This window comes from Columba livia, chromosome 4, assembly GCF_036013475.1.
Source record: "Columba livia isolate bColLiv1 breed racing homer chromosome 4, bColLiv1.pat.W.v2, whole genome shotgun sequence".
NCBI classification, from domain to species: domain Eukaryota; kingdom Metazoa; phylum Chordata; class Aves; order Columbiformes; family Columbidae; genus Columba; species Columba livia.
Window position 1 is genome coordinate 11598833 of NC_088605.1, and position 16142 is coordinate 11614974.

Genomic DNA, 16142 nt, shown 5'->3' on the forward strand with positions numbered 1-16142 from the left:
GTTAACATATTTAGTGCTGCATGCATATTTCATAGCATGATAGATCAGTATTAATTGTACATTACAGCAGTGGAAGAAATATAGTATCAAAATGGCAGTAGTCATTTGTTTGATAAAAACCTTATCTTCAAAAATCATTCTATTTCATTGCCCAAGTTGACTTTTTTTTTTAAACAAAGGGATGAAAAGTCCATTAAGGGCTTTGCAAAGGACCTGACAATAAGGCTGAATTCACAGGAGTGGGCCCAGCTTTAGTTCTGGCTGAATACAGTCAGTCGTCATCCCACAGATCTTAAGCCCAACCGGACCCTCCAGGCTCATTTTGCTACTAATTTCAGTATGGATCGCTTGGACCATCACATCCAGGCTTTCCATTACTTGACCTGTTGCATACAAATCTCCTCTCTGCAGAAAGACTCACAGAAAACAGAGAACTCTCAAGCCCATCCCTCCCTGGTAAGGCAAGATCACCCATACCAAAATCACTCTCCCCAGGCCTTTTATATAGCCAGTTCTTAAAATTCTCAATAATAGAAGTCCCATCAACCATAACATCAGTAATAACACACTTCTCTCATTGTTAACAGCAGTGTTAAACTTTGCATTTATAATAGGTACTGTAGTCATGTTGACAGAAGCTAAGCATTTAATATTTTAAAAGTAAGTTAAAACTAAAATGAGGCACATTATTTTAGACTTATTTCAAAAAGCAATCTTGGTATATGAATGTTAAATCTTTTTGGCAACTAAGTTTGATTCTCCAGCTATATCTATCTGCACCGGGCACTCCCCCTGAAACTAACACTTATCCCTTCATGAAAAGAATACAAGGTATCTGTCTCTCTGGTAAAACCCACAATAACTGAGAATATTAAACATTCAGACAGTTCTGCACTACACAGTTCATGGTCAGATCGATATCTGAGTTGATTTTTATCCACATAAATTACTCTTTTACTGGTTTGCATATAAGTGACATATACATTTATGGATTTTATTGTCATCATCTGTTTACTGGCAACTGGGAAACATAAAAGAGCTAAATTCTAAGAATAAATTATTTTATGTCAACAGTCTACCAAGCACTCATTTTCTATTAAAACTACAATATAATTGGTTAGCTTCGAAATAATTATTTTTTTTCTTTTTTTTTTTTCTTTTGAATGGATGGAATTTCTAGAACATGCCTAAGGGGGAAAAAAAAGTCATAAAAATAACGATTCCACAGTGTCTTAGGTGAAGCAATATGTGTCAGCCTAAAAGTAGCCATGGCTGGGGATGTTCCTTTGCCATGTCCTGCCATGGGCCAGCCACTCTATCTGGCAGCAAACTCCTCACTGCAAACCCCTGTTAAATTGCACAACAGCACCAGCCAGACACAGCTTCTCCCATCCTACCATTTTGTGCAACAGAAAATTGAAAACAAGGTGGCCTTTGCTGTCAACAACTGACATCAGTCACTGGGGAGCTTCAGAAGTACAAAGCAGCAGATAAAATGAAACCAAGAAGTCAATGGGCTTTGAAATCCTGGGAGCTGTGGCTGCTGCCTCATAAGCACAGGCTGATGTGTGTTTGTGGTGGGAAGTCACAGGCTATGAGATGGAGCTGGAAGAAATGCTACCTCTAATAACACATGAGCATCAGTGTATCATTAGAGGTAGCGTTTCTTCCAGCTCTGTATAAGCCTGTCATGCTCTACAGACACAAGTCCTAAGAAATAGATTATACCTTCCACCACCCTGAGAAGATAGCACAACGAGTTGGAATTTTTGTCCAAGATGCCCTTAGAAATGGGGGTGGTGGATGAGGTATGGGACAGGACTCAACAAGAAATGACAGCTTTTCCTGTGTCCAGCAGCAACACTGATGTCTCTACCAGATTCAGAAAGCCACATCACCACCAAGGCACCTTAGGGCTCAGCTACTTACGCTGAACCGTGCTAGTTAGTTTTTAAGACACAGCCACATACTCATAGTCAAGTAAGCTTTTAATTAGAATCCAAATCTATTAATGGATCAATTAATTGCTCTTCATCTCCCGCAGTGCACAGGCAGCTGAGATAACCTAAACCATTTCAGGGCTATTTCAGCTGGGTTGTCTTTGCATAGAAGTAGGCGAAAAAATATGTGACCTATCCACATGGCTTAGCCTTGAGATAGTCACCTCCAGAAACTAGCAGCTAAGGACAGGTTTTCCTTAAACTGTTCATACTAGTTCTGTAAGAGGACCAGCTCTCTCCATCCTGAATTAGCAGATGGATTGGGAACATCTGAAATTTGGATTATGTGCATGCTGCTTGTTAACTATTTTTTCCTGAATTTGGCTGGTAAAGGAAGATTTGGGAAGCTTTTCAGGCAAGACTGGGACAAGCAACCTGGAGCCATGCCAAGCAATACAGACACATGTTATTCTATCCTGATTACCAACACACCAAATCAAAAAGGTCTTGGTCAAACTCCTTGGCTCTGAGTGGTTAATTAACAGTTACTGCTAATGAACAGCTGAGTTTTATAGTAATATTGTGCAGATCCCATTTCTCTTTTAGCAATGTTTGCTTAAGGCAGTGATTCCTGTTTTGTTCTAAATCTACCTTTCAGGAACTGAAAAAACCCTACATTCTTTCTCAAGCTCACAAAGTAAATTTGTTTGTTCTGGTAAAACAGCCAAGGATGAAGTAGGCTTATCTGTAAACAATTTCTTTTTCTTTTATCAGTTCTGCATTTTTTCACAGCTTGCTTGTCACAATATCAGGAAGGCACCACTAAGAAGAAGAAAAAAGAAGCCTGGCACACATATTGGACTGCTGAGATAACACTGCAGAATTGGGTTCAGGGGAAAAAAAAAAAAAGCAATATAATGTATCAGAAGTTCAGCTTGATGGAGGTGCAGCTGGTATTCTTTTGTAGTCCTAAAATACCTTACACTTTAGATAATTGTCATGGAGGCACCCCAAAAGTCAATTTTAGGCAGACAGTAAGTTCCAAAACAGACTTCATTCTAGCCGGAAAAGTGTAGCAAATAAACTGACTAGAAACAGGGTTTAGAAAATTATTTAACATTACGACAACATAAAATACAGGTTCAGAAATCAGTTGAGGAGATTATTGGGGCACAACAACATCAGAACAATGAGGATCCACAACATCCACACATTCACTCACAAGAAACAAAACTAGAGGCCTCTCGCTGTAGGGTGCCCAGAAGAAATAATTGCTTGCCTGGGTTAGGTGAAAGCTCACGCAAGGATATAACCAGCAGAGAAAACCACTCACCATAGTGAGGCGCTCTCAATCCCAGGAAGTCTCCTTAGACGGCATCCCAGTCTAAGAAGAGGGCTCCAGTTCACAGACCTGCTGCTCCGAGAAGACTACTCCAGGGGTCTTAAAGCCTGGTCAGGTCAGCCTGTGGTCATTACAACATGGTCCCGAAGCTTCTCAGCTTCTCTGGGCACCTCCTTTGTTGAGGACCCTGTCAACTGACCAAAGGTCCCAACCCTCCTGCCCCCACAGCCGGTAGGAAGTGAAGTCACTCTGCCCCCAGATACTGTCAGCACCACCCTAGATGTTTATGTGGGGACGGTCACAGTGGGGCACAAAAGGTGCTGAAGAGCTATCAGCTGCCCCATTGTAGGCTCCAGATCTCAGGGGGATGTGCAACTGCCACAATACTCTATAATTAAAAAACAGCTACCACAAAGCCAAGCAGAGAGTAGTATTAGATAAAAAGAGCACGGTAGCAGTTCATCCCAGGAACTGTGAATATGGACTCTCTGATTGCCTCTTGCCCCTTAATTCATCAACTATTAAAAACCAAACTGTCAGTATAGTTCTCCAAACCATGCCTGTGAGTATATATGCGTAAATGAAATGCTTTTAACAATCCGTCTGAAATCTCAGAGCAGAAACACTAATTTGGCCCTAGCTCAGCTCTTTTTTTGACACATTCAGTGCTCTTCACATGAGCGAGCGGCCCTGCACTGCAGCTGCCCGGGATGCTCAGCACCAGGCAGGCAGTGCCTGGGATGGCAGAAGTAGGACAGGTATGGCCTAAATGCAATTAATTAGCCTGGGTGGCAGCGCTAACACGTGCTGCTTGCAGTGTCAGACAGAGCTGGTTTTCCTGACTTCTTATATACCCATCAAATGTGCCCTTCATCAGGATTTGAAAAATATGGTTTCATTAATTTCACTACACTGGCAGTCACAGCCCATTGACTCTGTTGCACAGATGAGACTCCACTATAGCAAAGGTTGTTTGGGAAACAGAGAAAGTTTTCTGGTTTTGTTAATTAGAAGTGGTAAATTACACATGACTGAAATTATGACTCTACTCATATTTAATGGAAAAGCATTTAAATGTGTTTTTTGCATTTTCAATAAAAACTATCAGAGTTGTTCAAGAGTACCAAGAAATATTTTACAAATATTAATCACATAGCATCTTCCTTTTAGTGCTATTTTTGCCATGTGGCTTTTCCAGATAACATCCTTGCTGTTTTCAACCAAAAGAGGAAATCAAAATGTTGGGGTTTTTTTCACCTTCTCACCTGTCACTGCATGTTGAGGTAACATACATCACCTCTTGTTGGGATAGCTTTCTCTAAAAATGAGGAAAAAATTATTACTTAAAATATTGATCTAGAAGTATTAATTCACAGTAGTTCATGTTGATACCTTAATGGAGTTGTGATGAAAGGGAAAATAAAAATTCACCTCTTCAAGGCTAATAATAACTGGAAGCAGTTACCTCAGTTTACACTTTTATAGAATTAATTTTCTTATATAATATTAAAAAATAATTTTAAAACAATAGATTAAAAAGTGGAATATGTTTAAGCTATATTATATAGTTACATTATAAATAGATATAATACTATGTCACATAGTATATTTATCTTATAAAATGCTTAGGTACTGAGGCTTAAAAACCTTAAAACTGAAGCAAGTATGTTTCCATCCTTATAAGTTCATGCTAAATTCAGGTTTCAGCATGGTTCAGTAGGTTCAAAAGCAATAAATCAGCCCTAGAAAAACCAGGAGACTGTCTTAAAAAGAAGCGAAGAGCCTGTATGAACACACGTCTCACTCTTCAGATTGCTTTTTGACTTAAATTTTAATGATGCATATTGCTCTCGGTCCACCTGACTGGGTTACAGAGATTGCCCTTGATGTGCTATGGCCTCTTCATGGTGAAGGAGCGAAATAACCATCAACAGGGAAAAAACACATCCTGCTCCAGAAGCGTCCAGCACTATTGGCTGACAAGCAGCACTGAGCAGGGCAGGAGCATCCCTGAGCTAAATGAAGAGGAGAGAGAAAACAGGATTCTGGCTGAAAGCCTGCCCGCTGCTTTTTTCCAGATGCTGAACAAAAAGAGATGATTTTCCCAACCATTCCCAGAGACATACTGGTACAAAAATATTTGTCCTATTAAATTCACACTCATTTTCCAATTTTGCTAGGCTGAAATTTGAGCATTTGCTACTAAATCTGTGGGTTTCTCTCCCTCCCTTATTCCTAGCTTCTAATCTATGAAATTTTTTATTTTAGCTGAAGGGTCTGTTTACACCCTGCCCTGGCTGGAGCGCAGCTGGGTGAAAAGGTTACGTTCCCCATTTCAGCAGTATCTTCTCATCACCACCTCCCTGGGAAAAACTGGCACCCTTTCAAATCACCTGCCGTAAACTGCTCAGCTGACTGCTCCCTAACCTGATTCAGTCAAACCCATCAGATTCAGGTAGAACATCTTAATATTTACTCAAGAAAAACACCCAACCTGTGCTGATCCAGGCCAAGGAGTTGTCAGCCCCAGCCCCTTTTTACCACTCTCACTCTGCCTTCCTACCAGAGATCAACATCTCCTCAGATCTGCCACTTTAACTGCTGCTGGTTTTGTTTTGTGGGTTTTGTTGGTTGGTTTTTATTTGGTTGGTTTTGAATAACGATCATTTCAGAGTTTTGGGTATAGAGTACAGATAAAGAAAGTAACCAGCCCAAAACAGAATCAAGGAGAGGAGGATGACTTCTGGCCAAGTGCTGGAACAAACATCCTCATAGGAGACAGTGAGTAGAAGCTGGAGCCACTTCACCCAGACCTGCCACTGCTTCAGCAGGGTTGTGGTACATGTTCTAATTCAGATTGCTCTGAGGGACCCTTGCTGTGGGTCAGTGTCAGGGCAACAGGCTTTCCAATATCCTGAATTCCCCAGACACAGCTCCCTCAAGGAGAAATTTGAAAGGTTTTATAGTTGCCTCCATAAAAGCAACATCACCCTTCTCTTGCATTCACCCAACACAACTGTAACTGGATTTTAATGATCACAGAACTCAGCCTTCAGAACAAGCACCTGTTTTAAGATGAATTTCCATAGGCATATTTTTAACAGAACAGTCACCTTCATTCTTAAATTATTTAAGGGTTCTTGGATTAACCTGTCAATATGACATTTGGCTGCGAAAAAGAGAAAGTCGTAAGAGCTAATAATACAGAGTGACAGAGCTAATGTAGCCCTGTTGCCCAGTAAATACCCTATTGCCATTGCTACTAACAGGCTTATCAGGCACTGCCTGAGCTTGGGTTGGCCTGCTTGTAGCTTAGTTTTGTTTCAGTTTGTTTAGCTGTAACAGCATTTTTTTCTAATGACCAGGTGGCTAGTTCCTAACTTGTTTGAATAATCTCCTTTTATATTCATTGAGTATAACGATAATTTTTATACAGCTAGGAATAATAAGTAGCTATCTAGTGTAGAGTGGAATATTCATGACCCCACCAGCACGATGTTGTGTAGAGGAATGTGGCACGATATGATGGGAGTGGGACCCAGGCTGGGGGGCAGAGCAGTACAGGCAGGAGATGATAATGGAGTGGGCACAGGCTGGCACTGGAAATTGCAGACCATGAGCTGCCCATGGTAGTCTGTTAAAGACAGGAATGATTGGGAACCATGCAAAATGGGCTTCAACTATAGCAAAGTGAACAAACGGCAAGTATCCAACAGGAATATTCACACGCAACCTGAAATCGCAGCCAGTAAAGACAGGAAAAAGGGTTAAGCATAATAGAAGGTGTATAAAGACTTTCATAGAATTATAGAATCATAGAATAGGAGGTTGGAAGGGACCACAAGGATTATCTGGTCCAACCTTTCTTGGCAAAAGCATGGTCTAGACAAGATGACCCAGCATGCTGTCCAGCTGCATCTTAAAATTGTCCATTTTGTTTTTTTTAAGTGGACACTTTTAGGACACTCATAAGATGTACTTAAAGTTAGTCTCATGTGGGCTCTGGAGTGAGGCAGAAAAAATCTGCAACATCATGTTTGTGATGGCAAAGTAGAGGAAGAAGTCCCTGCAACCAGTGTCACACCGTCCCCAGAAAGGATCTGGAATGTTATAACTCAGCACAGCACCATCATCTTCTTGGGCTGAAGCCATCAACCTCGGACCCAGAGGGAGCAGAGGGGTGAGCAAAACATCAGAGAAGGGGTAGAGGATAGGAAATCTGAGTGTAACAATTTCATCAGTATTATTAATTAGATATTTTCTGCAATCAGAGAATAGTTGGGGTTGGAAGGGACCTTTAAAGCTCACCAGGTCCAACCCCTCTGCAACAAGCAGGGACATCTTCAACTAGATCAGGTTGCTCAAAGCCCTGTCCAGCCTCATTTGACCTATAACAATTAGATCTGAGCTAGCAATTACTCTTTGCTAGACTGTTTGGATTTAAAGTACACTAATAATAAATTCTTTCCATGTAAGTTTTTTTCTCCTCATCCTGAAAAGGGATTTTAAGTCCCACACTGAAGATGCGGTGGCTATTTACAAGACAGTCAGGTCAGAACTGTAGCAGCTATTTCTGTCTATAAGGTAACTAGTACATTGAGGCGGTAAAGAAAGAAAGGACTAGTTATTATGCAATCCCAGAGAAAGGAGATGTGCAGAAAGGAATGAATTCTCTCCTTGGAGTTCAAGGACAAAATAAGATATCCCTAAATCTTTAGAAGAAATGAAAGTTACTTAAGAAGAGTTATGACTTTGTACTTTTCCCTGTTTTAGTGCTTCCTGTCAGTAGTTATATTTCATTTAGTGAGCCATATTTTTTTAATTTGTGTTTTGTGTGTTTGCAGACTGATCTGATATTGCATCCCCATAAAAAAAACCCAGCACCACCAAAGGCGATGTCCAACAGCTATCCTCCCACTACCACCCAATAAATCCTGTTCGGTCTGAGTTACTTTCTCTGTATCTTACAGATACATTTTTAGCACCTCCACTTCTGACAGTAACTCCTCAAAATTGTCAGGTTAGGCTGTACCTATTTAGCTGCTTGTCCCAGATAAGAGGAATCAGACTTAAATCTTTATTCTAGGTTTCCTTGCAACTTAAAAAAAAATACCAAAGGGGTGTGCTTTTTTAATTAAGGCATTAATTTTAACAGTGTCATTCTCTGTGCTACACTGTAAAATAGCTACAAAAAACAGCAAACGCTTAGCTGTGTGATCCCTGTTCTGTGCTTAATAGCCAAATGGGAATTGCTCTCATGCTTGCCATTCCATTTCTGAGCTAGTTGCTATTGCTAACTTTTGTAGTGCTTTTTTCTTCTGGGGAAACCATGATATGGCAGAGCAAAAAACAAGCAAGGCTGCCAGCACTGAGCAGCCAGAACACATTATTGCAAAAAAAAAATCCTGAGAATTATACTCGAAACAAGAAATATTTCCAAAACTCGAGCCACACAGAATAAATACATGGAGATATTTCACTAGAGGGTCTGATTCTCTGAACAGTTAATCCAGAAACAACCCCTAGTGCAGATGTCATGGCATCATCTACACCATGTAGGAGAAGCAGGACTGCAGTCAGATTCACAAGCTGTCACAAGCACACAAACCTCAGCCTGCTCTTAATTCCTAAAATATGTCTTGATGGACTGTGGCAGTTTCCAGCGAGCTTAAAACTCCATCCTCCTCCATCCTTAACTGCAGTGTTAAATGTTTCCCGACAAACTAACTCACCCACTCTCCCACGTACCCCTCCCAGCTGTATTAAGGCCCCAACTCTACTCCATGAGGTTTTCCAGACTTTGACTATTTCTTTTCAATTTCTTTGTTATACCTCAGGCAACAATGGTTTTATTCTCACCTAACTATTATTTCAGACAGAAACTAAAATGGAAAATCTTCCCACATCAAAATCAGTCCTTAGAAGTGCTGACCCACCCACTGACGGCTACCAGGAACAGTCTGCGCACCCAGCAAACCTCCCAGCTCTCTCCAGTATTCATGTTTCCATTCACCTTAAAGAGCACATGATGAAAACTATGTAAGACACACAGGGAAGGGAAAGAAGAGAGTATGCATGTTTAGAAAGTCATCAGGTTTCATTGTTAAAAATTATTGAGAAAGCTAAGAGAGTGGAAGAGCTATGTGGGGTTTTTCTTGCTTCTCAGCAGAGACACTTGTTGGCTGGAGTAGTTCAGCAACAGTAATGAGGTACAGAATCACTATGAGCTCTGGGGAAAAAAGAAATCGCTTGTAGTGTGGACAGACATAATGCATGCAAGATGAAAGGCTGAAGATAAACTTAACATGTGTGGAAGCTGCAAGTGAGCAAAACAGCTGGTGTGTAGACCTAACAATTACTGTTTACCTTGTGGGAGAGTCCACAAGCATCTTCTTTTAGTGCTGTTCCAAGGTCCCTCCTGGCCGGAGAGCAGGACCACCCACTGTGAAAGCAGGAGGCTGCAGAGCAACCAGGTTCTGGCTTACAAGGGCAATGTGGCTACATGGGACTGCTCCTCAGACTGTCCCCAGCTTCAGGTCACTCCTAAAGCAGCCATCTCGGTACAGTAGAGATGGTATGAAACATCCTTTTGATTTTTTTAATTTATCCAAATGAGAGGGACCACAATACGTGTATGCATATTAAGAAATTGCAAACATATATAAAACGTATTCTGCAGAAACTGCAATCACACAATGTAAAAGAACATCACCGGGGAGTCCAAAACCAAAGTGACTCATGGAAATTTAAAAAGACTGAAGAGACTGGTTCTTACATGATTTATTAATACTTTGTACAGAACAGAGTAAAAATATAGGGTAAAGTGAGATGGCCATCAAGGGCTCCAGTACAGGTGTAGCAGCTCAAAGCATGGTTTCTCTTGTTTAATCAGGTCACTTGAAATAGTTCTCATGAATGAGTTGTGATATTCTTTCTTCGGAGCTAATGAATGCATTAGGAGCTAATAATTTGGGCAGAACTCTGTAGTTTTGCTAAAGATATTATCTGAGGTCTGAAGACATGTGAGCTTGGAAGAGGTAGGCAGGATTCTGAGAGGCCATGTGGGTAGGTATCACCAAGAAGTCCTTTCAGTGTTGGGTTTCTATAAGCTGTAGCTGTCTGAAATGAAAGCAATTAGGGCTGCAAAAACTGTTCCTTTTTACATGCCTATTATTTTGTACCATCTATCCAACAGCACCTGCGTTGCTCCCTAGTGTGCTAGAAAGACCTTCTTTGATCTACCAGAAAATTGAACTTAAGCTGTTTAAAGTATGTGGTTTCTTTTCCTTCATTAAAAAAAAAAAAAAAAAAAAAAAGAGAGAAATCAAATTCTCTGCAGAAAGTGGGAAATTTTAGCAAAATAAAATTGTTTTACTTGATAAAAACAAATAAACAAATTACAATAAACTTTACATGTGACTCTGTTATTAAGATATTAAGACAGATCAGCCCTGAGTCTCACTGTCACATCAGAACCTGCACTTACATTTAGAGATCCCACAAATACAGCCTTTCTTATCGACTGTTTGGTTTTGATTCCAGGCAGTGCAAGGCATCTCAGAGATTTCCTTCCCCTGAATCATCAAAGACCACCTCACAAACACTAAAAAGAACAGCTAGAATACTGCTACAAGAGCTGAAAGTGTAATAAATCACACAGCTAAGCCAAGTGAAAAGCTTTTGCCTCCTCTTGCAAAAAGTGACAAACAAGAAAACACGACACTCTCAGAAAAGCAGGCTTTGTCTGTCCCAGCTTTGGCACTGGTCTCTCTTCTCTGCTGCTGAAAATGTGCATCTCTGGTACATAACAATGGAATTTTTAAGCTTCTAAAGCAAATTGGTTCTACAGCCCTCACTGCTCTTGTAAAAAAAGAGAAAAAATCCTGAGAAACGTAACAGCTAAATCTTAAAAAAGCAGAAGGAAATGTCCCCTTTGTTGTAGTAAAATGTCAGCCTAATGTGCGACTGAAAAAGTCAAGACTAATGATGCTTATTGCCAAGCCACAATAACAACTGAAATAGTGGTTTGTAGCTAGTATCTCTACACACATTTACTTTAGTTTTGTAATAAATGAAAAATTAGTGCAAAATCTATGGCACTCCAATGCTAAATAAAATATTTTATTGGTATGTCTAACACATTAAGGTTCTGTTTTACGTAAATAAATGTATCAAAATTTGGCTGTTGCCAATAGCAGCAACAACATATGAAGAGAAAACTCATACTCCCTGTCACTTTACCAAGTCACTTTGCTGCTGCACTGGAATTACTTCTAATTAACACAGGTGTGACTGAGAAGAAAATTAGGCCTCATCTCTATCATGGATCTAAACATATTGCCAGTGCTTAACATATAAGATAAGTGTAGTTAAGAGAAATTAATTTTCTTCCTTTATAAAACCACTAGTACTGAAAACATCTTTCCAAATGTCAGGCTCCCTGATGAAGTAAACACAGTGTGAATCATAAGCTTCTTTAAATGCAAAGCCATTATACTGAAAAAAAATGGAAATTACTTTTAATTTTCTCTTTAATGATAGTGAAGAAAGCATATCTATAATATGACCAAGTCTGACACCTGAGGCAGAAGCACAGATGCAGTTTCTTATTGTCTGTAAATCATCGCCCATCCAGTATTTCTTATTCCAGTACCTTCCCTTTTTTTTTTCCCTCTCAGAATTCAATAAATCATATCATGAGATTTAATCATAGCCTTCTGTATGAGTTATGAAACAATCATTGTCTGCTACATTATTTCTCCTTGATAACTTTGTTGCATAGTGAAACTCCATACAATGTCCTTTGCTTCAAATAGCTAATTCTTTATTAAGAGAGAAACAACAGTAGCAGCCCATAATAATCCTTTTCATTATGCTCCAACACCCCACAAAGTCCTTGGTCTTTCTTGCATTGTGAGACTGAAATACGCAAGACAGAGACCTCTCATGAGACTGACAAGAAAAGAAGAAAGGAGGGGGAGACAGCAAATGAAACATTTATTACTGGAGATTAAACCTGAAATTTAGTATCATGAACATTTATTCTCTTCCCGTGACTGATTCCTAGAGCTGATCCAAAGGACAGTGGACTCTGTATCTGAACAGGAAAACCAGATTACTCCTGTGCTGCTTGTTCACCTTAATCATCTTCCAGCATGAAGTGAACTCTCAGAGCTTGCTCCTGTCCCTGGCTGGAGTCTCACCACCTCCAGAAAAGCCTGGACTCCTCAAAATGACATAAGGGAAATGAAGATGTTTGAATCCAACCAGGCTATAAGCAGCTCTGCTGAGGAGAATAAAGCAGAGGGGAAGTCAGTGCTGGAGATCACTGGGCCATTGCATGTGCAGCACCAGTAATGGGCAGGGGAAGGACCTGAGCAGGTGCAAAACTCTGGACTTAATTTTTGCATGGGATGCCTATGTACATATACTAACTGGCAAGGACAGATTCAGTGAATCTGGTGGAAGCGCTACTAAAGAAAGATAAGAACAGACTGATAAATCTTATACACACTCTCCTAAAATTCATCCCAATTGTTAAGCCATTTACAAATTTGCTAATATTCTGTTTCTCCAGCTTTGTTTCTGGAGGGTGTTTTGCCTCAGCTGGGTTTGTTCAGGTTCCTCTTGTTCCTTTAACTGCTTGGTTTTCTGCTGGCTTATTCTACTCGTACCATTGCTGTTGCTGTTTTTTTCTCTGTCAGCTTCCAAATATTCTGTGTATTTTTGACCATTTGCCAGTGGATAACTATATTGCAAGTCAGGTGTTTTATAACAAATATCTTCAGAAAAATACTTGTGTTAGTTTCCACGGATATACTTGGGAAGTTCAAACTATATGCAACCCTTCTGTTCTAGAGTAACAAGGGAGCTTGAAACATCAAAAGACTATTTAAGGAAACACAAATATTAGCTGGTTCATGGAAAAAGTCTTCAGTTATAGATGGACAGGACAACTGGATGGATTATCTTCCTTCTTCATTGCATCTCTCAAATGAAGCATGAAATCTACTTTTTGGCCTTAATTTCCCTTCACCACCATCACCTCCAAATGATTTTCTGTCACTGGAACTCCATTACCTTTAGCTAACATAGCACTGATTTATGCTGCATGGAAGAGGAGGAACCATGGAAGGGATGAAACGGTCTCTAGTTTTAGCAGAAGACATTGCCACTGATCTCACTTTGAGGTGACATCACAAGCCAGCTGCGGTTACCCCTTGCATGCCATCGTGGAGTTAAAATACTTTGATGTTCAGCAATAAAAGACATGACCTACATAGATGCCCTTTCAAAAATCTGTTTACTGAAGAGGCTTGAAAGGTTTTTCTGCATCAGCTGAAAAACCTTGAAAGAACCAGATGCCTCCTCATTTCACAGCTACCATGAGATGTGGGGAATCAAATAAAAAGTGACCATGACATAGAGCAGCATAAGCTCCAGCACTAAAACAAGGATTTGCAGGGTGCTTATATTTCGAAATACAATTTTTGTAAGTTTTGCTAAAGAAATGCATATTTGAAAACTGAATTTTCATGGCTACACCACCCTTACATCAAATTTGCTAAAGCTGCATTTTATCTGTGTACACTTTAATTTTGGAAGCAGATGGGGTTTCTGCTATGCTAAAAAAGGAGCTGGTAGTTTAAGTGTTGTCAGTAGAGCTGGGTGCCAGCTCCCCTGCTCTGTTTTGGGACTGCTTCTCTCCAAATTCATCTTCCAAGCAATCCCAGGCTCCCTCAGTGACAGCACAGACTGAAAACAGAAATTTTAGGAGAGCTGTTTTCTTGGAACAGCCTGTCCCTTTCAACTAGCATTTGATTGACAGTTATTTGTTAAGGGAAATAACCAACACTAGGTATCTGAAATAACACTTTCCTACGAAGAAAACAAACAAGTTCACAGACAATGAGAGTGCTGAGACTGAAAGCTCATCTATTTGGGAACAGTAAAGAAAGTCAGTTCAAATTAGTGAGTGCTATCAACACACAGATGAGATAGAAGCGGAGAGAGGTTGTGGATTTAGAGCTTGAACAACTTTGCAGGTCATCCATCCTCCTGCCACCCTGAAAATGGAAGATAATTTACCCCTCTGACTCAGTGTTTAATTATTAGGGTATGCACACAGGCAGTTACCTCTGGTTAGTCTTGCTTTGCAAATTCAGTCTCATTCACTGAGCAGTAATTAGTGCATCTGTCCATATGCTGGATGCTGCGTTCATCTGCAGCAGGAAAGCCATCGCACATTAAACTCCTGGGGCAGAAACTCTGTATTTTAATTTGGATTAAAATGTTCTTTCACTTTAGCATAATTGACATTCATGGTAAGCTGACCAAAGGCCACTTTAATTCTGAATTTAAGTGTTCTTAGAAGGACTAAATGCTTTTTAACAAAATCAGCATTAAGTGCCAGTTGGTGCTGGGAGTCTGCTGCAGACAACCCATCAGAAATCAGGCATTCAGAAGTCATCACATGCAAGTATTCAGAAGAACAAGCAATTTGCATGTGGTAACTTAGCTTCCTCATGTTACCTGCTGAATTATGGTGTTCTGTTAAAACATTTCACCTTGTTTGACAGTTAAAGTTACGTAAGAACTAGATTGGCGAGACACTGTCATACTGACTTCTGCTTAAGTATTTAATTAATTGTAAACTAGCTATGAAGCTCTGGACTTCGAGATAAATAAAGGTTAAAGAAAGAAAAGTAAATATCAAATGAAAATTAAATGCAAGAAAGGTTATTTTTATTCATTGTGGTATTTTCGCAGGTTAAGCTTTTATGAATTTTGTAAATAGCATCATCTGTTAACTATTTAACTCAGATAGTAACCTCTACAAAATATCCCAATTTTACCAGAAAAACTATGAGAAATGAAGTAATAACAAAATGAAATGAGATTGTCTCCTACATTTAGGTAAAAGCATCCCTCTCTTATCTGCACGCAGCCAGAGAAATGGACTTAGGTGTGGGTCTCCAATGCAGCTGGCAGTTTTTGAAGCACATAGGTACTTTAGAAGCAATAGTATAAATGAAAACACTTTCCCTGGTGGTTTCACAAACCATATAGATACTACTGCAGAGTCCACCCTCCAGAAAGACAGACTCAGTTTTTCAATGCAAGGACGTCTGGAAAGCCATCTGCTCAGCACAGACTTGCGCTATGCATATCAGACACCGAGATGCAGAAGCCTTTATGAAATCGCAATTTCCCCACAGAGTGACTTGTTAAGCCTGTGCCAGGGCACACACGCCTTGGTGAAACCACCAGCTGCTCCTCAGAAGATTGCTATGGCACGGTACAGAAGGTACCCATAGTAGGTAATTCGGTGCATGCTGACTTTACTGCCACTGCCTGGGGATTTTCTAACAAAACAGTTTTTGCTTGGAAGAAGACTGCTTGTCAAATCCAAGCTACCTACTGAAACATAAACACCAATTAAAACAAGAACGGCATTACATCCTTTCATTCCAGCATGGCTCATGAACACTCCTGTGATACAAACACCCGTCTCAGATCTGAAAAGATGAACTTTTTCCTGTTCTCCTGATGTTCTGCCTTGATTCACAGCACAGCCCTCACAGATAGGTGGTAGAAATGAGTTTTCTCCTAGCTTCACCATTGCTGGATGGAGGTTTCCTGCCCCAGCGTGCTCGGTGCTGCCATGCCGCTTGAGGAACTTGCCTGCTCCCCTCTGCCAGCTGAGCCAGCTGTGTGGCCTGGCCACTCAAAACTCACTGCTGTTCAAACAATGTTCTTCTTTCTCATTAACATTAAAAAGGCAACAACTGCATAAATACCTTGCGCAAGAAATCTCAGGGACCAGCAGCATGCAGCTGAAGGTTACTGGCAACAATCAA